Raw genomic sequence first — 25,936 nt, 5'->3', positions numbered from 1 at the left:
GAGGCGGCTTTCTGGCCTCCCTTCCCTGGACATCTGTCTGGGGCTCATGGACTCCGCCTCCCCCGCCCCAACGCTTCCTCTTTGGAACCGCATGGAGTTTAGTGCTGGACGCAGGTTTGCCATCCATTTTGGCATGTAGGGTGGGTCTTCTAAAGCACCTAAGTTTGCAATCCCCTCTTTCCCAAAGGCAGTGTCTCCAGTGTTTACTTTGAGGCACACAAGGAGAAGGAATTTCTATTGTTCCGTTTTGGGTTGTTTTTATGGATTTGGTTTTGGGTTATTTGGGGGAGGGGGTGCTGTTATAATGCCACCTTTATTCAGTGAAAATTTTACAGATTCTTGCCACATGGCCCAGGCCTCTTCTGGAAAAAGTCTGTATTCTTGGGAAGTGGGTTAAATTTTCTTCCTGTACCGTTCCCCGCCCACTTCTAGGGCTCTCAGCCCTGAGGTCAGAGGCTATGGATGCATCAGAGCAGACTTCACTGTCTCCCCAAAATGGGGCCAAAGTCTCTTCAAGGAAGGAGGACAGAAAAACGGCAGCTTCTACCCCGCAGCGCAAGAACCAGGCCCCAGGCGGGGACACGGCCTCCCGTGGGAGTCTGCAGCCCTCAGAGGACCGAGTGGGCGGGAGAGGAGGGTCCGAGACCCAGGCGCTGCTGGGAAACGCAGGCCTTCCTGGCCAGGCGGGAGGGGTGGTGGCTTGGGGAAAGAAATGGCAAGACCGGGATTCCTAGGGTCAGGTTCTATTTCGTCGCTTTGAAAGAAAAAGGAAAAATAGGCCCAGAATTTTAAAAAAAAAAAAAAAGAAGAAGAAAGAAAAAGAAAAAAGAATGCACTCCAACCCAAAGCTACTTGGAAATTGGTCTGAACAAAGGTCTTCAGCTAAAAATGTCAAATCAGCGCCGCAGGGTTCCTTGCCCTCTCGTCTCCGGGCCCCTGCTGAAGCCCATGGGGCCTGCTGGGAGGAGAAAAGGCCCCTCCTGGGGTCTGCCCGGGGCTGTGAGCCCACAGCCCCACGCCATCAAGACACCCCAGGAGCCACCACAGCTTCCTGGCTGGGGGGTTGGGGGCGGCTGGATCACAGAGGGCCCAATTCCTTTCCTCACCACCCGCCCAGGGTTGGCAGGGAGGAGGAAAATCCAACTGGAAAAAAAAAAAAGAAAAGGGGGGATCCTACAACTGACAGCCCTTGGGAGAGAAGCAGAGCTCAGGAACGCGCCAGCCAGCGCCCTGGCACCAAATCACAAACCTTGAATCAATGATGCAATCGCTTAATTAATCAGCCCGCTCAGGGTGGGTGCAGAGGATCTGTGTGAGTGTCTGACCCAACCAGCTCCTGATGGGCAAACCCCCCTCCTCGGGCCCCCTCTTCTGGACCCACGGGACCACAGATGGTTGAGCACCGTCTGGGAGTCTCACCGAGGGGGGAAAATGTGAGTTCCCGAGTCCCCTGTGTGATCCAGCCACTCTGGCAGAAAGGAGGGAGGAGGGAGGGAGGAGGAGGCAGGAGGGAGGAGGAGCGAGGAGGGAGGGTCTTATCAGCAACTTAGAATTTCTTGGCCTTGGCTGCTGCAAGTTAGCACTCTCAATGTTATTTTCTTGTCCCAGTCAATGAGACTGTAATAGAAATAGAGCAAGGGACCTCTTTTCAGCAAGCCAGTGAGTGCCAGATTTAGAAGGGAAAAAAGGCAGCTGAAATTAACCCCAATGCTTAACATGTTGAAGCCCTGTAACTTGTAAAAATCAGTACGGAAGGTGACAGTAGAGGCTGAAACAAGTCACATGCAGAAGCTGGGGGGAGGGGGTATTGGGGGACAGGAAAGCACCCTGTCCTTTCAAGACTTCAGCAACAAAATGCTTGCAAAAAAAGTAGTCAGCAACCTCGATACCTCCTATTCTGATGGCCCCAACTGGGAAGGAGGGTTTGAAACCAGTTCGCACGGGGGTTGGCCTGTCTCCAAGGTTGATTTTCTCATCTTTAATGCACAGAAGGGAGGGGAGGGGAGCAAGCAGGCCAACATCTCAAACCGACCCCAAACAGTTAATGATAATGAGACGGAGCGCGACAGGAGTTTAAGAGCTCTGAGGAAGAGGGAGACCCGAGAGAGGGGTACGGCGGAGGTGTTTTCAATTACCAAAAAGAAAAATAATTTATTTTTAAACAATACCCCTCGACACTGGGTGTTTAAAGAGAATATATTCCAGCCCCTAAAATATCAAAGTGCGATTTAAAAATAGAAAAGTCATTTCCCCCCTTCCCTGTCGCAGATTTTACTGTAGCGTTCTAGAAGGCAGATTAAATGAAGGAAGCTCAAACACACTCAATTTTGTCCTTTAGCAAATTCTTCTCTTTCACTCTTGCATGAAGAAAAAAAATCTCCCCACAGAGTTTTTCTCTTCTTCCTGGTGTGGATCTGGGCCCCTGCAGTGCCCTGTGTAATTTCCAGTTCCTCAGAATTCAGGTATTAATAAAGACCCCATGGGGACTTCCAACAATATAACCCTACATTTTGAGGCATTATGAAAGGAAACCCCCAGGGGTCTGTGGCTCAAATTTCTGAAATGTAGGCATTGTAAAAGGCACCCCAGGGGATGCCCGCAATAGAAATCTGCTGAATTCAAAGCATTTTGGAAGTCCTGGTGGGAGTCATTACTCCCACTGGAAGCTTTTTACAAAACATGTGTTGCTGACATGTTGACAGATTGCTCAGTGAAGTGTTTAGGTGCATGCACAAGGCGGGCCTTTGGAGACGCTCGGCGCTGCCAGCGAGTCTCCCAACGCTGGAACTGGTACCATCCATATTTCATAACGGGGGAGGCCACGGCAGCCGGGGACGGGAGGAGTGTTCTCCGAACCAGCAGCCAGCCTCGCACCCCTCTGCCGAGGAACCACTTCGAGTGGGCCGGCCCCGTCCTCGCCTCTGGAAGCCAGTCTGTTGCAGCACAGCTGTGACGGCCCTTGTCTCCCTGCCAAGGGCTTTACTGAAGGAATCTTGAGGCGACCTCACTGATCACTGCAAGGCGTCGGGCAGACCAAACCGAGGAGGGGACGGGGTGGGGGCAGGGGGCTTGGCAGGACCCACACCTCCATCCCCAGCCCTCCAGGAGAGGCTGCATGGCGGCGGGGAGGGGGTTTGAACTGGGGCGCACCGGTCTTGACAGCGTTAAGCTCAGGAAAGTGATCTGTGACTTTAATAAGGCAGAGGGGCTCAGAGGAATTAGCTGCCTAGGTGATGGGGGCTGGAGATGGATGGAAATGTATTCATGGCCTGGTGGGCCAAGGGCCAGGCTGGGGCCCTGGGGAGGTCAGCTCACCCACAGCCCCATGCGCTCCAGGGCCCTCCTCTGCAGAAGAGTTTCTCAGCCTCTCGAGGAGGGAGTGTCGAGCGGGCCTGCCTGTGCACACGTGCACGTACACACACACACATACACACACACGCACGCACATTCTGTGGCAGGATAATGCGCCATATGTCCGTGTTCATAAAATTTTAAAGGTAAAAGCAGATGTAATTTGATAAATATGTACATGTGTTGATAGGAACACACACACCAACCCACACAAGCACACACATTCCAATGCTGGGCCTTTTCCTTCCGCCACGGCTCTGCTTTTACCTTTAGGACCTCCCCACGCGCGCACCAGGATGCGAGGCGGCCTGCTACACCACGCCATGGCCGCTGGAACACACAAAGACATCCCCTCCAAAAATTCCATAGCTTTTTTTTTTTTAATTATTCTCTTTGAACCGTACTATCTATTACGTTGTCAGCTTGGGGTTTTCCTTTATTGAATTTTTTTTAAAGCATGTTAAGGAATAAAAATCAATTGATTGGCACAACAGCATTTAGCATCAAGGATGTGGAGGGTCATGGGGGACGGCGACCATGTGTCCAGCCCAGCCCTGCATCTTCCTGGGACCTCACCTCCACACTGGAAGTTGGCTAGTGCGTCCCACAAACACCTTCTCACCCTGGTGGCCCTTCTAGTCTTTTTTCTCTTTTCAGAAGTAAATTGCATTTCAATGGGCAAATGGCTTTTCCAAGAGAATGGTGCAAGATTCCATTCTCTCAAGCCCCTTCACAGACTTCTGGGGACAAAGGCTCCAGAGAAATGCCTGGCAGGGGAGCCCCCCACCCCCGCCCCGGGGGCCAGTTCTTGGGGGGGCCAGTTCTTGGGGAGGTCAGCTGGGGATGGATAAGGCTCTGCTGACTTAATGCAGTCCTTCCCACCAGCAGCCCTGGTGAGAAATCTTAAATCTGGAGCAGGCTGGCTCCGAGGTTGCCCCAAGGCGATAGGCCGGCAAGGTTGTGTGTCTACCAGCTCCCTGTGTTTCCGGCCCTGAGCTCAGGGCATCACCAAGGCACCACCTGCTGAGTGAAGAAGTGAGTGAACAAATGGACGGATGACAACCCAGGCCGTGGCTCAGGACGTTGAGGTCAGCCCCGCAGGTACACTCCGTGCAGTCCCCAGGGAAGAACAAGTCTCCCCTTCAGAGCTGACTTTGGGGAACCCTCTTCTTCATAAAGGAGACTTGGTCCTCGAGGTTGATAGAGGCGGCCGATCCCAGGTCCCAGGGAGCCTTTGTCCCCACCCTGGCTATGATGTGGTGTGAAGAACTGAGAAGGAGGGGAAGAATCTGTGGGAGAAACCCCTTCCAGAACCTCACCCCTTCCAGACATCACAATCCATGCACAACTCCATGTAAAGCTCCCACTAAGTGCACCAGGCCTGCAACACGTGGTCCCCCCTGGAGTCCCCCATACCCTGAGTCTCCCAGTCCTGATCCTGGGTGATACGAATCTATGTTTATGTCTGAAATACAGTGACCAGCTTTCCCAGTTTGTCTGGGATTCTCCCAATTTTAGGGCTGAAAATCTTACATTCCAGGAAGCCCTCAGTCCTGGGCAAACCAGGATGCTTGGTAAGCCTCTCCCCTCCTCCCCAGACTGCGGCTCCAGGGGGGCAGAGACCAGGGTAGAGCCTGATTCGTAGTAAGAGTGCAATAATATTGTTTAATCCCTGCATGAATGAATTAGGGCTTTTGTTCCTGGCTCCAGGAGACCTGAGGGAGTATGAAGGTTTGTGTCTCATCACACAGGGCGAAGCTCCACTCCCAGCTAACTGCTCCTCAGAGCTCACACACCAGGCGCCAGAACGTCCCACCTTGCAGGCACCTCCACCCCATACTGGGGACCCTCCTGCTCACCCCCAGCAGCAGCAACATGACCACCTAGAACCCTCCAGCTCCCTCCTGGCCTGGAAGCCACTTTTGAGCAGTCATCAAGCCTACTGACCTCTAGGCAGCCTTCCTTTCCACCCACGCCCCTCCCCCCTCCCCCAGCCCCTCTGCTGCCTGAGCTTTGGACTTTTCAAGGTCAAACAGGACTGGGTTGCGGAGTCTCCATTCTGGGAGGAGGTGAGAGGGTCTTTGGAGTGGAAGAAGGAAATGGCCTCAAACTCAGGCTTAGCTCTGGCTCCATCAGGAGAGAGGAGAATGCAGGAGGATACATTCATTCAACAAACACTTCCCGTGAGGCCTCCAGTCAGGCCCCGGGCAAACAAAGGTGGACAGTCAAGGTCCTCTCCCTTCCACGGTGGACCACTGGGGTGGACGTGCCCAGCCTTGCCTGAAGCAGATTGTGATACACACCTGGGCACAACTGGACAAATGGAACATCATAAAGCCAATTAAAGGAGGGGGTCTAGGACAGTATTCAGCAGTATGATAAACTGTTTACCATCAATAGGTACACGGGGGGAAAAGGAGATTACAGAACGAGAATTAGGAAGGACGACTGTCAAAACAATTGCAATGGATCTCTGGATTGTGGCTGGACTTTATTTTCTTCTTTTGGCTTTATCTTTACTTAATAGATCTACAGCAAATTTGTCTAACAAGCATGACACAAGAAAAATGTATTTTGAAAACAAGGGAATAGGCCAAGTGCTGCTGGGGGCCCCAGAGGAGGAGCCGGACGGCATCCGCTCAGAGGCCAGGGAAGGCTTCCCGGGAGGCCAGAAGGATGGGTCTGGCTTTGCCAAGGACGCAAACTCGGGGGGTGGTTTTCCAGGCAGAGAATGGCCTGGGCAAGGACACAACAGACTTCAAGGACAGTGGCAAGGTGCAGAGTGTGGAGACAGGCTGCAAAATAGGGACAGACCTGACCACAAATGGCCACTGGAGTAAAGAGGTGAATTTTGGTCTCATGGCCATAGAGGCTCGTGTCCCTCAGAGCTCTGACCCACCACCACGCCCCACCCAACATGAGACCACAGTTTGTCTTTGAAGAACTGGTTTCCATCAAACAAGCAGCCCCTTAAGATAAGCGGGGCCGCAGTCCCAAATGAGGTAGAGCCTTCAAGTTCTTACCTCCAAGCAGGTCATTGCCGCCGTGTCTGGCCAAGCAGACAGAAGCTGGAACCAGTCCCACCCCCTCCAACAGGCATCGAACCCCCATTCCCACGTTCTCCAGGGGCTCGCTGTCTTGTGAGGGCCCAGGGCCTACCTCAGCTGCCCCGATGTTCCTGATAGAGCAGGTGTGATCGGGCCCAGGGCCCCACCTCCGGGAGGCAGGTTTCCAAGCTGCTGGAGGGACAACTCCCACTGAACGGAGTCAAGGTGTCAGAAGGAAATTAGAACAAATGACCCCGCCACGTTTTTTATCATCCATTCATAAAAAATACAAGAGCAAGATGGAAGAAAAATAGGTCAGCTCAGGGAGATTTATAGCGACTTAGAAATCTAAACATCCCCCGAAGGTCTTCAGACTCCATCTGGCTTCTGAGGACCAGGTCTGCTTGACCCAGAAGGGAAGAGGGAGTCCAGACATGCAGAGAGAGTGAGCTTATGGCCTGGGAACCAACGACGCAATGGCATCTTCAGCCTCACAGCTCGGGCGGCCCCAGGCCACATGACTGCTGGCCCCCAAAGGAAAGTTCATCATCAAAACCCAGAATGTCCCACAGAGGCATCCATTCTCCACATGGCAGGACAGTCATCTTTTAAAAACAAACATCTGACCATGTCAGTCCTAGGCTCATCCCTTCCAATGGCTTCCCACAAGTCTTAGTCTAAAATCCCCACTCTTTCCCATGCCATCCAAGGCCCTGTGTGATCTGACCTCAAAAGATCTCTCAACATGATCCCAAGCCCTCACTTCACCAGTACCTACCACCCTGGCCACCTTGCAGGTCTTCCAACATGCTGTGTCACCTCCGCTTCCCCAGGGCCTTGCATGTGCTCTTCTCTCTGTCTGCAGCCCTCTTCCCCATAAGCCTTCACCCACTTATCTCTTACTCATCCCAGAACCAGGGCCAGGACTTTTAGAGTCCCTACATATGGAAAAGAACAGGCACCACATTCATGTAATTCAAAAGAGAAAAAACACTACACTATGAAGTATAAAGGAAGTCTTGAAAACATTTTTATTGACTCATGTATTTATTTGTGCATCCTCTAATGCTTTTTTAAAAAATACCCTACATCAAATTCTTGCAGAAAAAATTTTTTTCTCACATGGGAGTGGCCCTGCCCTACTGGCACCCTAAGCACTTATCTGGATGCAACTGAGTTCAAATCTCAGCTCCAGCATCACCACCTCCAGGAAGCCCTTCCTGACATCCCACTGCTGCCAGCACCACCACAAAGATAAGATGCAGAGGCCCCTCTCAGCACTTTCACAGCACCACCCTAGAAGCACTGGCCACAGCTGTGATTTTCCCATTGTCTGTGTGATTCTTGGTTAATGTTGCTGCTGTCAGCTCCACCAAGGAACTAACACCTATCCTGCTCAGCAGACTGCCCCTGCCTTAGCACAGTGCCCAGAACATAGCAAGTGCTCAAGAAACAGTTGTTGAAGGAATGAATAGACTAATGCCTGCATGAATGACTCTGGGGTGACAGTTCACATGACGAACACAATCATCAATTAACCAAAAGGAGCCATTGTCACTGAGCCCCTGGGATGAGCCGATTCCCCTAGTGAATTCAAATCGTTCTTCCAGCAAGCAGTTGCAAGATGCCCTACTATGTGCCAGGCCCTGAAGACACAACGATAAACAAGACAGGCCTTATCTTCCAGCAGCTCAGCCCAGAAAAATATCGAAAACCCAAATGCTCAGCAGCCGTTTCCCGCGGAGCCTCGGAGTGTCGGGGAAAACCGAGCAAACAGACATGAACCTCAGCACGCTGCGTCACTTCCGGGTCCTATGTCCTCGTGCTCGTCCTCAAGGTCAGGATGGTGCCCCCTACCCAGTATAAGCAGGGGCACACCTCTTGACTTTCTTTCCTTGAAGCGGGGAGGGATGATTATAACTTGCAGCCCCCTTAAGTGTCCAGGACGCTACTTCCTTCGTAAAACACACACCGATCAAAGCTCTTACTCCGTGCCAGGCACAGTGCCAGCTACTGGAGACATAGAGACCTGGCTACTGTCCCTGCCCTCAACAAGGGCTGAGCCCAGCTCAGTGGCTCAGCTTGGGTGCAGCACTGCCTGGCCTTCGGGGCGTTTTTTTTCAAGAGCTGCAAGAATCAGGGAGGTTGCTACTGGCATCTAGTGGGCAAGGCCAGGGGAGCTGAATGTCCTGCAAAGCAAGGCACAGACCCCCAGAACGAAGGGTTACCCACTCTACATGCCTCCTCGAGGCTGGAAATTCTAGCACAAATCCACCAGCTGTAAACAAACCAACAAACCCCGTCTTGACTTGCACAAGTGCTGCAGAGCAGGGTGCCAAAAGGGCAAAGTGAGATAACCTCTGGTCCCAAGATGTGAGATCGGCCAGATGGGTCCAGCTTTGGCCCCTAGAAAGCCCCAGCTCCCATCAAAACTCTCCTTCCCCACTTCCCAGGTCCTTCTTGCCTTCAGAGTTTGCCTGGCGGTCCTAAAGTCCTTGCCACTCAAAGGTTGGTACCCAGATTGCAGCATCTCGATCCCCTGGGAGCTTGTAACAAATGCAGAATCGTGGCCCCTCCCCTTCCCAGACCTGCTAAATTAGAACCTACATTCTCACAAGATCCCAGCTGATCTATATGCACTTAAAAGTTTGAAAAGCATTGCCTGAGGCCATTCCAGGACAGCCCTCCAGGCACTTTCTGTTCAAAAGTCCCCAGGCGTTGGCAGGGAGGCTCCATCTACCTCTAACACCTCCAAGCCCCTGGCCCCATGTCCTCTGCATCCCTGGTGACAGAAGACAGAGCACCTTCATGGAGAGCAGACCAGGTGCCATCAGACAGATTGGGGGGGGGGGGGCTCTTGTCTCCCTACTCAGGTCCAGGGTGGGAAAACAAGAGGGGGAACCCCCATAACAACTCAAACACATGTCAGCCTTAAGTAATCCTTTCAGAAGATTCCAATGTATGCCCCAGGTAAGTCAAGGGGTGATACGCGTTGGTACAAGGCATTCTTCTTGTTATTCTTGAGGGGCTTACCAGCCTGAGCGGACCACGGAATGAGTATAAAATGAGGGCTGAAATGTCTTCCCCTGAACCACACCAATATTTGTGCCCCTCACCCCCAGGCTTAACTTAGGGTGCTGTGGAATTTTGATCCAAGTCTAATATCATAGCTAGTCTCCCAACTGGACTCTAAGCATCTGAGGATGCAGGAATCTGACTCCTTTTTGTAGATACCTCAAGCCCCAGAACTGATCTGGCACAGTATATGATACCAAGTAAGTACTGAAATAACGCTTGTGAATGACATGAGAGGGGATGGGAGGGGATGGGATGGAATGAAGTGGGATAGGATGGGACAGGATGGGATGGGATGGGATGGGATGGGATGGGATGGGATGGGATGCAATGGGACGAGAGAAGATGGGGATGAAATGGGATGGAATGAGAGAGGATGGGAGGACATGGGAGGGAATGAGAGAGGATGGGATGGAATGGGATGAGATGAGATGGGACAGGATGGAATGGGGAAGGAATGGAACAGAATAATGTTTGGGCCCAGCAATGCCCCCTTCTCTCCACCAACCATGGAAAAAGTGTAGAAGAATGTTTGCTACAGCAAACAGTCAGCAACAACCTAAATGCCCATCCTAAATTAGAAACAGCCATGGTCCATCCATGCTATGCAATGCCACAAAGCAGTGAATAAAGAATAAGGGAGATCTCTATACCAACATGGAAAACCCTCCAAGGCATAGTACTTCGTGGGGAAAAAAAGCAAGTTGCAGAATGATAGATCCAATATGGTATCATTTATTTTTTAATCAAAAATCAATATAACATTGTCTCTATGGATACACATACACCACATTACATCAAATCCAAGAAACCATAGATTGTAAAATGCACCATTATTTTATGCACCACTAAAAAAGCAAAACAGAAAACACTGTCAATTAAGCCATGACGGGCCATTAATTTTAAGATTCATCTCAATTTCAGAAATGTTACAGTGTATCTTAGAATCTCTGAAACATGGTATTATGTAAATCTTTAGGAGAAGGTCTTAAAGCAAGCCAGCCAAGCATGGTGTCTGCAATTAACTTGGGGGTGGGGGACAGGAAGAAGGAAGCCTTCGCCTTATCCGTATCTGAAATTTTTACAAATAGAATACATTTATACATTAGTGGTATTTAATAATGTCTTAAAAACCTGTTTTAAATAAAAAGTGGCAGAAAGCCTCATCCACCCCTCACTTAAAGGTGAAGCAATGCTGACAATATTGGACCAGCGCGCGAGTCATCAGAGACACAGGGACATTCCACAGTGATAAGTCGGGGTGGGGCCGGGGTGGGTGAGCCAGGGGGATGCTGCAAAGCTTTGAGGAGAAAAGGTAGTGCTTATGAATGTCCAGTTGGGAAAGTGTCACGGAAAAAAGAAACAACAGGAAGAGGACTTGGGGAAACGAACAATTCACCATCGACTCGCAGACCAACATCAGGGCCACTCGGAGGGACTAGGGTTGTCCCCCAAAATGGCTACTTCATCTGCCCTGGCTGCTCTCTGCAAAAGCAGTTTGGAAAGTCATAATGCCATCCTGAGTGCATCACTCACAAGGGATGGCCTCGGACTCAAGCTTCTAATTCCACCTTAATATCCAATTCTGTGTGTCAGGGAGAGCTGAACCTCGGCCGGCAGCAGCCGCGTCACCTTGCCCTGCGCACAAATAAAAATAGCTTTGGTGCTCAGAGCCTAGGTTTCCTTGCCTTATCCTCTGGGGTCCCAGGAGCCGCGCAGCCGGCGGATGGAAACCACGTGCGATATAAATACATAATGAACAAAGAGGCTCCTCAGAAGCATCCTTGACCTTCCTGCTTTCCTTGACTTCTCCCCTGCCATTGTCCCCAGTGAAGCTGTAAATGGAATGACACTGGGGTGGGGGGGGCAGCCACCGAGTGCCCTCCTTGCCAATTTTTCCAGTACTTCAGCAGTAAAGGGCGTCGATCGGAATGACAACCTACTCAATTCTCCATCAATGCAAATAACAAAGTTTTGGCAGCACAGGATGTGATCTGAACAGCTACACCTGCCAGGAGCCGGGCCTGGTGTCTGAGAGATTTGCTCCTCTGTGCCCATAATCTGCAGCATTACAGTGCAAGGCCACATCGCTGACTAACACCACATCCTACAAAAAGAAAACCAAACGCCAAACCGCCACCCACCGGCCAAGGCCCTAAGGCTCTGAGACAAACGTGTGGCTCGTATTCCTGCAAACAAATCCACACAGGAAACTTCCCCCTTTTACAAATCGGGGATAATCTCCAAAATCTGGCTTCTCAGCAGCATCTAAGCCAGCTCCTGGGGCGGGGTGATGCAAAGGGCGTTGGACATTGGCCCCTCCAGGTCCACCCTCCACCTCGTCCACCCACTCCACCAACAGCCTGCTCAACCTGGGGCTTCCTGTTGGGTTCAGCTGGAGGTCCGGCAGAGACTGGAGGCTGAGAGGGAGCAGAGTTGGGGTATTTATTCTCCCAGCAAGCTCACAGGTCATGGGAGATCTCCTGCAGGGCAGCCCTGTCCTCTGGCTGCTCTCTCCAGGTTCCAGCAAACGCTGCTCCCCTCACCCTGTTAGGTTCTCCAGCATCACTGGGATGTCCCCAGTGCTCCCCTACCCCTGCTGGCTTCTCTTCGCCCCACCCAGCTCCATAACAGCGCTTAGTAAATGCTCCTCGATCGCCCTGTTTGAGTGTGCCATCTGTTTTCTGTGGGGACCCTGACTAAGGGGGTATCCTTTACACAGATTTTAAGTAAATATGTCAACAAGGTGTTTGTTAAGACTGTGATAAAAAGACGTCAGAGGGAGCAGTGTAAAATACGGCATCAGTGAGAGTGATGAGAGAGTTTCAAAATCAGTTACAAGACAAGCAGCCTGCGGCGAAGGCAGTCAGGGGACAGCGCCTTTTTCATCCCTCACTCCCCTACACCGGAGTCCTCAGCCCCTACCCTCTGTGACCCAGTCACTGCCCTTCTCCCTGCAACTCTGCCAGTCCTTCCACGGGGAAGACAATCAGTCCTGGCATGACCCCACGAGATCAACCCCTTCTAAAACCCCCCTCCAATGAATGGAGTTGCCACTCTATTCGTGCTTCTCAAATCCCACCCCCAGGAGCCTTAGGAGTTTCCCACGCTCTGCAGAACTACAGGGAAGGGACCCAGACTGTCATTACGCATTTATCTACTTAACATCGCCATGATCTGTCTCCTCTGCAGAACAAAAGCTTCCTGAGGGCAGGAGTCTGCTCTATCCCTGACACCTAGCCAGGGCCCAGCGCATAGTAGGGACTTTATAACAAACTGTGAAGGTCCCAAATGCAAAATGTCCCTTTCCCCTGGAAGAGCAGAAGGCACCCCCTGGTTTGTTTTATGGTCCCAGGAAGCAGGTGGGAAGAACAGTTTCTGGGGCAAGAAAGGAGGGGTAAGGGGCAGGTGGTTTGGTGGAATTTGAGAGGAAGCAGGCTTCTCTCCAGACCAGAAGAGACCATCCATGAGAACTCCTGGTCCTCAGCCATCCAAGGGAGTGACAAATGGAACAACTTGGCACCACCTTGGCCACTTCTAACAAATCATTCAATACATATTTCCTGAACACCTACTGTGCACCAGGCCCTGTGCAAGGCCAGAGACAGACACAGGCATGAAAAAGGGAGAGATGGACACTGTTCTCAAAAGGGTCACTTTCTGGTAGCAAAGACAGTAATCCCCAAGCAAGTCAAGAAGAAATTTGGAAATAATAAGAGCTGCCTTGAAGGAAATCAAATGGGATGATTTAACGGAGAGTAAAGGCAAGCAACTTTAGCTGGGGTGAGGGGGTGTCAAAGAGGGCCACCCTGGGTAGCTGAGACCCAGAAGGAAGTGAAAGTACCTCCAGGTGGAGGAGAGAGTGGTGCAAAGGTCCTGTGGTGAGAAAAAGCATGTCTGTCCAAAGGCTCAAGAGGAGGAAGCAAGCGGGAAGAGGAAGACGGGAGAGGCAAGACAAGGTCAGGAGGATGGATTCATTCTAAGTGCAGGAGGAGAGGAGCATAGGCTGCAGATGCTCTGGGAACAGATGCTGGGAAGAGGCTGGGAGGCCACAGGCAGATGCCAACCATCTCTCCTCCCCAGCCTCCTACGCCCCTCAGCCACCTTTCTCCCACCTCCTCACCCCTCAGCTCCTACCTGCTCTTGGAGGGGTCAGACCGGCTCCAGCAGATCTGACCTCATCACCGCCTGTCATTCAGCAGCAATGATGTGCACAGCCAACCACTTCCAGCCCCCAAGGTGGCAGGCGTGGGAGGAGGGGCCAGAGTACAAACACTCTCCACAGCCAGCCGCCATCCCCCCACCTGCACAGCTGCCTCCCAGCCTCAGTTTTCCCAGATGCCCCCCTCCCAGAGCAATGATGTCATTTCCAAAGGCAGCCAAATTCTAGCCAGTCAACTCCAAAATAAAACCGTTTAACACAAAATGAAGCATTTTATAATCCCCCGTATATATTTTCCCCTGAGCTGGCACACGGTGTTTCAAAACACTGCCAAAACGCTCAACCAATAGTTTAGCTTTATTTTAGACCAGTGCCGAAGTTAAACTTCAGATTTCCCTGCTCTTTTCCTGTTCCGAAGCCTCCACATAAGCCCCAAGCCTTTGCCACAGCACCACAGTGGTTTCTCCCACTCTCCACCAAGCCAGCTACAAGGCCAGGCGAGGCCCAGGGTGCGAGCCCGAGGGGAGGGAGGGTGGTCCCCTGCTGGCTGCACTCTTTGAATCGCATGCCCCAGCCAGCAGGAGATAAATTTGCTTGGTTTCTCATTTTGTTTGGGAGTGTGCTTTATTTTTCTGTGTTAGGGTGTCATTTCAGGGATGCCAATCATAGGATCTTGGGGTTTGGAGGAACCTGAAAAATAGACCACTGCCAGCTCCTTGACACCCTCCCCATCCCACTCCCCTACCCCTGCCGTGATCTGATGTACTCATCACCAGGTTTTTAAAGGCTCTTGCCATCAGAAAGTTGCTCTTTATATGTGGGCCAAAATGGGTGGCCTCTACCATTAGTCTCAGTCTGTCCCTTGGAGTACCAAGATTAATGGAAAGAGGGGTCAGATATCTCATTCCCAACCATGTGTGGCACACAGCTTTGCCCAGAGCTTCCACTGGGCAGCCCTCTCCATTAATACGTCTCCTCCAGAGGTGAGAGTAAAAATACCAACCCCTGGATCACCATCATGTTCTGTTCTGAACAGGCTGGGACAGTTCTGAACTGGTGGGACTGGCCAAGCTCTTCCCTAACCCTGAGGTCTGGTCACCTACTCTGGGATTTTTGCTACCTGAGATTAAATGACCCAAGTTCCTTCCCTCTTTGGGCTGCTTCTCCCTGAGAGCATCCAGCACCCGCTGCTTCTGCCAGCAGCACTCTGGTTTCTTCCAGGGAGGATCTCTGGGTCTGCCATTCAGAGCACTCAGCTCAGCCTGAGCCAAAAGCCAACAGTGTTCATCAGAGCCAGGAGACGCGGGAAGACTGGGTCCCAAGGCCTTCGGCAGAGTTCCTGGATTCAGCCATGCCTGAAGCTATTCCCTACAACTGGAATCTCTATTTATAAGGGCCCACAAATCCCCCTACTTGGTTCAAGCAAATTAGGGTTTGAGTTTTCTGACACTAGCCGCCAAGAATCCTGACTTCCCAACTTGTAAGCATGATTTTGAGTCCTCCCCTTCTCCATCTTCCCCTGAACCTCTCTCCAACTGTGGTCTTTCCCGCAACACCAGGAACAGAGCAATCGTCTCCTCATCCTGCTTGCTGGCGCAGCCTCTGAGCACATTAACCGTTTTGGCCGGGAACCAGCTACCGGTCCTCCCCTCCCACACTGCTGACTGGGGCCTTGGCCACACCACAGCGCCACCACAGAGGGCACCCACCGGTTCTGCAGAACCAAATAACTACAGACAGGTCCGTTTAAGAATCTCCTGGCCAAAGTCGGGTAAGGGCTAGGTGTTATAAATGTAAGCTCCAGGTAGGCAGGAACGGTTGTCTGTTTCACTCACTACTCTACCCGCCGGGTCTAGACTAGTTCCTGGCTCATAGTAGGTCCTTAAAACAATCATTCTGTGAATGAATGAATACACATCAGGGCTGCTACTGTTCCCTTTGACTGGTAGCTGGCTTTGTTTTTCTGGGTGCCTGGAGTTGTAGGCTAAGGGGCATAGGAACAGGTCATCAGTAGTTTTCAGCTCTAATAAAGGACTCTGGTAGGACAGTTCCCCCCTCGCTGTCTCTTTTACCCCCGAACCAGGTCAGGATCCAGCTGGAGGCTACCCTTCTCTTCACCTGCAGGCACTTCTTCTCAAAGCTTTTCAAACATCACCTTGTAGGTAACCGAGACTGATTACTCAGGGAACACAATCTTCAGATCTTTATGCCCCGACAGGATCCGGAATTAGCACCAGCCCTTCCAGGAGAAAAGTACCAGGGCCTCTCCGAGGGGCTTTGGTCTTTGTGTACCGTGACCATCGGTGACAGAGCTGGTAGCAAGGGGCAAGGAGCGCTGGGCTGATGAAACTGTGGCTCCTGATGGGCAAGGAGGAGCTGTGACTCGACAGAAGCCCCACAAAACTGTCCCTGAGTTTGCCCAGTGACACTGAGATTTGGAGCTTTACATGGACACAATGGGGGCAAGAATTTATCACTGAAATACCTGCAGAATAAGGAAAATATCTTGTTATTGAGTCTCTGGAATACTCGGGCTGCACCCCTCCTTGCCCCTGACGCTGGCGGATGGTGTGACTTATGGTAACACCGGGTATCCCGGAATGCGGCTGCAGACATACAGCACAGCAGACTGATGTCACAGCTGCCTCTCCAGCCCGGCCCCAGGCCTGCCCACGATGTCCGGGGAGGCCCAGTAGCCGGTGGATGCCACCAGGGCATGGTGCGCCTCTCTCCCAGAGCTCTGCCCTCAAAGGACCAAGAGGTAGAAGTTCGGGGATGGGAGGCTGGGCTGGCTTCTGGGGGACCCCCAAAGTGGGGGCATAACTTCCACGAAGTTTGTAACAGTTCAAGGGCCAAAGGCACTTCTCCACACGAGACAAACAAAGAAAAAGTCGAGTCCAAATGGAGTGAAGTTTCTGAGTCTGGAGAACTCAAATGTGGTCAGCTTGATGGGGGCTGCCCCTGCAGACAGACAGTGAGCCAGCAGGACCTGCACAAAGGGCCACCCATCAGAGAACATGTGAGTGACCAGCAGCCAGCACCAGTCCTCTGTCCAGCCTCGGGGCTGCACTATCAGATACCCCCTGGGGCCAGCGGCCAAGCCACCACCTCCCCGGTGACCCTGGACCAGTCAGTCCCCCTTGCTACAGAGCCCAGCCCAATCAGTGCTTTCAGACTGCCCAGGGCTTCTGAAGAGGAGGCTGGAGAGGACATGAGGGGGTTAGTGGGCAAGTAGGCGGAGTTCAGAACCTCCCACACTCCTTAACAGAGCACTATGCATTTATCTGCTTTAGATACTGGCTGCAGTGGAGTATGAGGGTTTGAGGACAAGGCTGGAAACTGCTGAGCTAGATGATCTTTGGAAAAATCTGCTTCCTTAAAATTCTGGGATGCGATGACTGGATGCTATCAAAGCACAGTGAATGGACTTGATCATCAATACCCAGCAATCTGGCATTTGATTAAAGTATTTTACTGCCTCATGGGTGCCTGCATGTAACTCCCTCCTGCTAAAGAAGACAGTATTTCCTGGCCACCTTCCTGGAAAGCCCCTCCCCAACTCTCAGTCCCAGGGGTCTGTATGGAGCTGCCCCCACCCAGAACTAGCTAATATGCATGTCTTTCTCCCCCTGGCCACAGTGATGCCTTCAGAGGGTAAGTCTTGGTCATGGTTGCTCCACCAGAACTCAGCCTCAGGATTAGAAAGAGGCTGCTCTTTCTCTGGGTGAGGCTGAGTTGGGAAGGTGGAAGCCCAGAGGTAAGAGATACATGCTCCACACATGGTGATGGGCTTTGTGGAGATAGCCCTGGGGCATGTCCCTGGGGGACCAAGCTTGAAACCAGCCTTACTTCTCAGTTCCTTGAACCAATGAATCTTCTTTTATCTGCTTATCAGTTTGAATTGAGTCTATGTAGACTGAACATTAACTGAGGACCTACTATGTGCCAGGCAGCCCAAAGGATCATGGCGACTTCATCTCTCAGCTAGACTGCACATGCCTTGTTGACAGGTTCTCTCACACTCGCGCACGCACACACACACACACAGCCCTGGGCATATAGTAGGTATGGGAACACTATTTGCTGAAGAGACATGTACCCTATGGAATCTTCTAAGTGCAATGGATGACAGCAGGCAGGACCCAGACCACACCAGGAATACACAAGCACCCTGCCTGAGGGCCAGTGTAGGATTTCCTTTTCCTCCAAGGACCTTGAGGTCCTGGTGGGTGTATATTCTGGACCCAACAACAGGAAGCCAACAGAAGCTTTGGCTGCTGCCAGGAAAGGTGCAGAAACCAGGGTCCAGCGTGGGAAGGACAGTTCAATCCCCCCTACTCCCCCAGAGCATCTCCAGGGTCCACTCACCGAGGCTCAGCCCAGGGATGCTTGCATAGAAACACTCCTGTGTCAGGAACCACACCTGGATTCCACCCTGGCCTACCCTCGGGCACAATGATTCAGAAAACCAGCATGGTGGTCCGGCTGGCTGTGTGGGAAGAAAGTAAAAGCGTCCCTCCTTTTGGAGAAACCCCAGGGCTTACACAGAGACACTTATTTTCCCATGGAAACCAAAAGAAATGTGGGCTCTTCACACCTTGACCCCTGCCTTCGATTTGGTATCTGACTTTGGAAAGACCCACGGGCACAACCGTGCAACAGCAGTGCTTGCTCTGCATAATCAAGGCAAGGGGGGCGCGTTCTGTAAACCTGCACGTTTCACCAGCACCTGCGAAACAGCTCCCTCCACAGCACTACCAGGAGCCAGAGCACAGCCGCCCGGGTAGAGCCTCAGCCCCAAGCACAGAGGGCAGGGAGCAGACGATTTAGGGAAGGTTCCACTCTCACCAACCACCAGACAGACCCAGGCTGGCCAGTCACCCACCCTCCCAAATGGCAATGCGCTAGCAGGTGGACACACAGAGTCAGCATCTTCCCGAAGAGCTGTGGGGAGTGACATCTCTGTACATGGAAACACCTCTGGAAGGCACTGGGGAAGGCAGCTATTCGAAGGGCACCCCGGCACTTCATCTTACAAATCAAAGAATGCTTTTGCTGGGGAGGGTATAGCTCAGTGGTAGAGGGCATGCCTAGCATGCACGAGGGCCTGGGTTCAATCCCCAGTGCCTCCATTAAAAATAAATAAATAAATAAATAAATAAATGCCTCACCCCGCAAAATCAAAAAAGAACGCTTTTGTGAAGTGAGTGCCTTCTCCAAAGAGTCAACGTTTATTTAAATAAGCAGTTTCCACACCCCTAGCACCCAGAAGAGTCCTCACACATAGCACACACTTGATAAATATTTGCTGAACAAATAAACCATCCCTTCCTTCTCTACCACCCTCTTCTGATTACACATTAACTGAAGACCTACTATGTCCAGGCATGCTTCCTGGAGCTTTTATTTTGCCATCACATACCTCAGAGCCCCTCACTCATGGCATTGCCACCATATACCTTACTGCAGCCACCTCCTTCCCTCTCAGGGGCTGCCGCCTCCAGGGACAAGCTCATCAAATATTTATCGAGCACCTACAACGTGTTCCAGCCACAGGCCAACGCAGCCCTTGGGACAGAGGGAAGAACAGCACCCCAAGCCTTGGCATCAAGGATGCACGTCCTCACCAGCGCGACAGGCTGGCGAGCACTTTGGTCTTGGCCAATGTGGTATGCCAAGAGTGGTGTTTTCCTGCGGTTTAAATGGACAGTTCTCTGAATGGTAAAGCAGGTTCTGAACCTTCCTCACTGTTTAAAATCCCACTCCAGTTTCTTCATCTGGTTCCATTTCTGTCCTGTGCACGTGGGAGATATTAAAAAATATCTAAAGACTAGTGTGGCACCGACCAATCTGAGCGGGCGCTGGCTTCGGGCAGACGGGCCTTCGTCCCACTCCTCTGCTGACTTATTGGGTACGTTCTCAGTGTTGGTAGGCGCTCCTTACACACTAAGGGAAAGAGCTTTTGCCTGTGATGTGTGTCTTCAGTTTGATTTACTGCAGTTTTGGCAATGCAGAAGTGTTTTATTTTTATGTAGTTGAATATTTCTGTCTTTTGTTTTATGGCTTTTGGGTTTAGGGTTATATTTAGAAAAGGCTTCCCCACTCTGATACTATTTTTTTTAATGCTCACTTATGTTTTCTTTCAGTATTTTTAAGTTTCCTTTTTATGTTTAGATTTCTGATCCATCTGGGATTTGTTCTGGCATTAGGAGGCACGAGGGATCCAGCTTCCTTTTTCAGGATGGCCACCACTCCACCCCAATTCCAGGTGCTGGGCGATCTTTCTGTCCTCCACTGACCTGCAATGACACCGTTCTCATACGCTAAGTTCCCAGCTTCATTCAGGTCCACTCCTGATCTCTTTTCCATTTCCCTCATCTGTCCCACAATGCTTAGAATCCTACAGCTTCAGAATGTGTTTTAAAATCTGATCTAGTTACCAGGCCTGCCCATCATTCCTCTTTTTTTCGAATTTTCCTTCCCACCCTTGCCTGCCTGTTTTTCCTTAGGAACTTTAGAATCAGCTTGCCCATTTCTAAATAAATCCTACTGTCACTTTCATTGGCTAGTATTAAGTTAATGGGTTAATAAGAGAAATTGATGTATTTCTGATACAGAAGTCTTTCCACTCAAGAACAAGGTCTGCCTTTTCATTCATTTAAGTCCCTTTGGGCCCCTAGTGGTTGACTCTGTTTGTCTGTCCTCTCCAAATATTTGAATGTTGCTTCCTGGGTTTGTTCCTGGTCCTATATATTGCGTGGCTAAGGTAAGTAGGCTTTTTTTTTTCAACTCCACATTTTCTGAGCGGACGCTGTTTGCATGCAGGAAGGGTCTTGATGCGGGGATATTAATTGTGCTCAAGCCCCCAGGCCTTTTGCACTGCGAGATGCCGGCTGACACCAAGGCTCTGTGAGCACTCCCCACGGGCAGGAGGAACTCGCGCCCTGCACCTGTGCACCTGGCAGGGCATCATCCAGCGGCTGGCCCGTGCACCCACTCTGTTTTGCCCAAATGGAACCAGTACGAGGGGCACCCCAAGCACTAAGGCAGGGAGGGGCCCCACTCACGCTGCTGGAGCAAGAAAGGGCCTGAGCAGGCACACAAAGGCAAGCTCTGGCCAGCCAGCAGACAGGAACAAGGCTGGCAAAGGTGCCAGCTTCCACGCAGCCCAAGCCCTGTAATTAGGGCCCACAGGTCACTCTGGCCACAGCTGAACAAACCAGGGTGTAATTAACTTTCCACCCAGCTTTTTACACAGCAGCATTTCACCTTTGCCAGGAAAGGAGGGTCTGCCTTTCCGAAAGGGCTGGGGAAATACTCCTTCATCCCAATCCTCAGGAAAGGCAGGAGGAGTGAGGAAATTAACCCATAGGGAGCACATTTTTCACTGTTGTTATTTGAACAAATTCCTCCCTCTTTTTTTTTTTTTTTAAGTTGAGCCATCAAAAAAGCTGTATCTGTCTTGAGTTTAGTTAGAAACTGCTCACTGTCCCCAGCCTGTGTTCCTAGCATGAGCTGTACAGACCTCAAATCTTAGCTCAAGCTCTGTAACCTTGAGCAAGATCCCATAACTCTGAGCCTCAGTTGTCCAATGTGTAAAATGGGGAGGAATGATGAAAACTAGGAGCTCCCTGCTGGGATTGTTGTGAAGATGAGGTGACGTCATTCCTTCATTCAGCAAGTATGTATTAAGCACCACTGTGGGCCAGGTGCTGGGTCAGGACCTAATAGGGAACAAACCAGACACGACTCGTATCTTCATGAAGCCCAGTAATAGCAGGGGAGATGGGAGAGAAACACATGGAAAACAATCACAGAATAATTACAGGCTCGCTGACTGCCGCGGACTGCGTGGGGCAGAGGCTGCAGAGAGAGCCATGGGGTCGTCTGCAGGGGCACGTTCCAGGGTGGTGATCTCAGGGCCTGACATGTGACAGGTACTCAAAATACAAAGAATGTCAGAACTGCCGCCCCCTGAAAGTCCCTGGAGGGTGGCAGGGCCCCCGTGTACTTCAGGGCTGCCCCTCTGTGCCCACTGAGGACCTGGCCTGAGTCGGAGATGAAGAAATGACACCTGGCGAGAAGAAACCAATTTTTGGCTCCCACCTGGTCCTGAACACAATTTCTATTTTGTGGAGCAAGTGCCTGGAGCCCAGAGTTAGAAACCTCAGTCTTTCTAAAGAGACTCCATCTGCCTTTCCTTGCCTATCACAAAACCCCAAATCATGCCAGCGGTGCCTTCGGCAAAGAGGTTAGGGACCTCCAGAAGCCGCCAGGCGCTCCAGCCCTGGGGACCCGCGGTGCTGCAGGGTCTGCACACCGCACAGCCCTGCTGACAGCTTTCCCGACAGTTAGGAAAGGCAGTTCTAAAGCACTACCGTGTAGATAGATCCAGCACCCAAACGTCCTCGGGCAGTCAGCCTCGTTAATTCGGGCCAACTCGAGGTCAATCTAAATCACAGAGTATCCTTAAAAGGTAGGTTTTGTACCAGGAAGTGGTAAAACATTCCACCTGAATCCAGTTTGGAGGTCCATGGGTGACCTGCTTCAGTGAGCACATAAAAATTGGAATCGGCCCCTGAGTAAATCAGGCCTCTCGCGCCTGCTTCCACAGTGCCCAGGGAGGTTCCCAGAGATACTTTCTGAAGCACCTGACACCCTCCTGGCTCCTAGAAAGGAATGGAAAACACCCCCTGCAATCATTTACAGGGCCCAAACGTGTTTGGCCAATCCTGCATAGATTGCACCAATGTAAACTTCAGTTCACTCCCCGTTCCCAACATTATTTGAATTGTTGGGACCAAAATGAATGGGGACTTTATCATCAGTCCAGAAAGCCGCCCAGTGCTCTGACCATTTCCCCACTTGGTATCCACAAACGATGCTCCATCAGGAACAGACAAGCCCACACATCAAGGCAGCCTTTATCTACTCTGCTGCAAAAATCCTAATCTACCGGCACCTTGGTCTACATGTGCTGTTTTCATGGTATATGGGCCCAGAATTACCCACTCGAGCACTGCTGCTTAAAAGAAAGAGGGCCCCCCCAAAGAGGGTAACGGAGAAGACCACGTCTCAACATGGGGATCCACGCAGAAAATGTTCAACAACAAATGCCAAACACAAGATGGTAAGTGCCCATGACTCCAGGCATGTAAACATTTGTTATCCTGTGGGCAGGGGCTGGAGGGGAACAAAGAGAAATCAAACAGCTGGTGGGGGCGGGAGCATCAGCAGAGAGGACTGGATCTTTGCTTGTTTCATTTTGTGTCATAAAGATGCAATGTCTGATGCCTTGTGGGTTTAAGGTCGGTTTCTCTGTAGACACGAATGAGAGACAGTGTGTGACAGAGAGAGGGAGGGAGGGAGGGAGAGAGAGAGAAATATGAGGTCTTAATGGAGTTGTCTTGAGTTCTCGAAGTCCATGCTTCAACAACTCCTCCTGGACCCAGCATCACCACTTTTGCTGAGGGCCAACAAAACCTCTGGAAATGAGGGTTCTTCAGGGCAGACAGCCCCAGCTCCAGGCGGGGATGGGGGGCTTCTTAAGAATGCCATCACCACCATTCTTGTGGTACGCTGCCCCTTCCGTGAAGAGCATCCCCACCTCAGAAAATCTCCAGACCTCACAGCACTCTCCCTGATTTTGATGGAACAAGGCAGCCCCCCACCCCCACCTGCCACAGAAAGAGCCCAGAGCTGGAGCAGTTTTAAAAAGGACCACATTCGAGATGATGCCCCCCCAAAACATCCGCCCCCTCCACACAGCCTCTTCCCAACACAATGACCACCTGGAAAGGCTGAGCTTCCCGGACGCACCTGCTTGGGGAGGGGTGTGCTGCGTCCATATTCTAGGGGTGGCCGCCCTCTGCAGGGGGCGAGCATGGTTCCCACCCAGAGCCGGATTCCGAGTGACAGGTGCCGCTGCCCTCGGGCCCCAAATCCTGAACATCAGGGAAGCCCCACCTTCCCTGTTAACAAAACTCACTTGCTCCTTCAGAAACATACCTGCCAAGCATACGGAACCCTCCCGGCTCAGCTGAGCGGGGCCCTCTCTGAAGTCCCTCTCTGAAATGGTCTTTGTGGGGCTGTCCCGTGTCCACCTTTCCCTCCAGAGCTTCACTCCACGAAGCAGTGACGCCCACCTGCGTGGTCCCGATGCTGCGACCAGGTGATCAACAATGAGCGCCCAACAGACCCAGAGGCCCTGCTGTTGCATTTTTGCACCAGTTCCAAACTTTTAAAGCAGAAGCCAATTTTTGAACATCTTATGCTAAAGCCCAATGTATAAAACAGACTTTTTAAGGTGACAGCTCTAGGTGTCAGAGCCCCCTCCATCGAACAGGCCCGATACACACCCCCGATAGTCCCAGAGACACCTCTGGGGACACGGTTTGAAAAACCACTGCACAATCCAATGGTGCGGAGGCATCCAGGTAGGAACCTGTTTTGACTGATATGCCCGCAATTCCTGATGGTTTATTCCATCCCTGGGTAATCCTCAGAACCAGGGGAAAGGAAGTCCTCACATACCGCTTCCACGGTAGGGGGACTTGCCCAGACTGTGCCACACCTTTACGGGTGGTAATGAATTTCTCGGGGATGCTAGCCGCCTAACAGAGGCGAGGTCATTTCTTATACTCTTTCGAGGAATCTATGACTCCCTTCCAATGCGCCAGGGTTTGGAGGTATTCCTGGCCCCCACATCCCAATGGAGGCTGTTAGTGGGGTCCTGTCAGGAAGCAGGCAGGGGAATCAGTGAATACCACCAGCGTCGATAAGGATGGCTGGAGATTCTGCAAATGGGGCTGCCATGAGTTCAGCCGAAGTCTGAGGGTGTGGGGAGAAGAGACCACCACTGGGAAGGGTTTCCTGCCCAGGACTGAAGCACAATTAGCTGCAGTTTCTTCTTTCCAACACAGACCCCTACCTACAGCCCCAAAGTCTCACATATTCCCTTCTCCACCTAGAAATACCACCATTCTCAAAAGTGCCATAAAAGACATAAGAATCTCCTCAATTCTGAGGAACTGGAAGAAGGGACAGCCTGAGCAGTGCCAGAAGTGGGACCCCACTCACTCCATCCAAGAGCTGCAGGGATGCAACAAAGCATCACTTAGCAGGGGTCCTGGGGGGCCCTGCTTTACCAGCTAGACAAGCACAGTGTGTTCTTTTACATTTAGAGAATAAAGAGAATAGCTTTTAATGAGAAGGTCAATTAACTGTTTTTAAAGTAAGTGACAATATCTCATTCTCTTATAGTTAAGATTTCACCTCAGTTCTTGGCTAAATCAAGAACTATGCAACATCTGCTGTTTTCTCAGAACGAGGGACCATAGCCCAGGGTCCTGACAAAGCTCCATCACCAAATCACTATGTGACCTTGGCTCAGCAGTCACCTTTCCCTCTCAATGCCTCAGTACTTCCCACCAGGAAGTAAGAGGACTGGAAAAGCCAATCCCATAGGTCCCTTCCAATACTGACTCTAAACTTACAAATTTGCCATTGCCTCTGCCTACGATTGAAATATCACAAATCCCAAATGACTGAGGTTTGGTTTGCTGAGCCCCCCAAAAGTGCAAAACTGTAAGAGTCCTCCTGGGTCTATTGTTTTGGGTATCAAATCCCTCTAGAGGTGGAGAATGAGGACTTGGACTAGCCAGGGCTATGCGGGTACAGATGTCACTAGAGGAAAAGTCATAGTAAAGTTCCCCAAACACTTGACTTTTAAACTTCCAAGACAGCATGAAAGGCAGAAGAAGCAAGAGTCTGAGTCCCCACCTATCTCCTACCAGCAAATTTTCCCCCAAAACAGATGTCAGGTCCTCTTTAGAATACTGGTCTGAGATTTTAGGCTCTCTCCCCACAAACTAGCATCCAAAGGATTTCACCAACAACCACAATGGACGGAGATGTCTCAGATAGCTGTGTAAGGAACAAGGATGCTCTGGACTCTCTGCTCAGAGCCTGGAAACATGTCAACCTACCCATGTAGCATGGCTGCCATACTCCAGGGGATACACATGCCCCCCATCCCTCCACCCCACACACCCCACATATACCAGAAACACAGACACACAGACACACATAACTCATGAAGTCTTAAATCATTTCTATAAACTGCAGCCTTGCCCACCCTCTCTGGCAACAGTCAGGTCTAGCAGAAACTGCTCCCAGCCACACTTCTCCTACCCACAGAAGCAGGAGGACAGGTGCAGAGGTGGAACCGGGTCCCTTTCTGCACACATTCCTCTTGCTCTTTGAAGTCCTCCCTGTCCCATTACACACCCTGCCTCAGAGC

At 51.3% G+C, this 25,936-nt stretch overlaps 1 protein-coding gene across 5 annotated transcripts in view; it reads right to left on the bottom strand.

Annotated features, from left to right (window-relative positions):
- ZNF423 (zinc finger protein 423) overlaps positions 1-25,936 on the bottom strand; it is a 313,363-nt gene that overhangs the window by 180,218 nt on the left and 107,209 nt on the right. The window lies entirely within an intron of this gene.

Source organism: Camelus bactrianus, chromosome 9 (assembly GCF_048773025.1).
Source record: "Camelus bactrianus isolate YW-2024 breed Bactrian camel chromosome 9, ASM4877302v1, whole genome shotgun sequence".
Lineage (NCBI taxonomy): Eukaryota > Metazoa > Chordata > Mammalia > Artiodactyla > Camelidae > Camelus > Camelus bactrianus.
The sequence above is the reverse complement of the archived record's forward strand: the minus strand, read 5'-3'. Positions and strand labels throughout refer to the sequence as shown.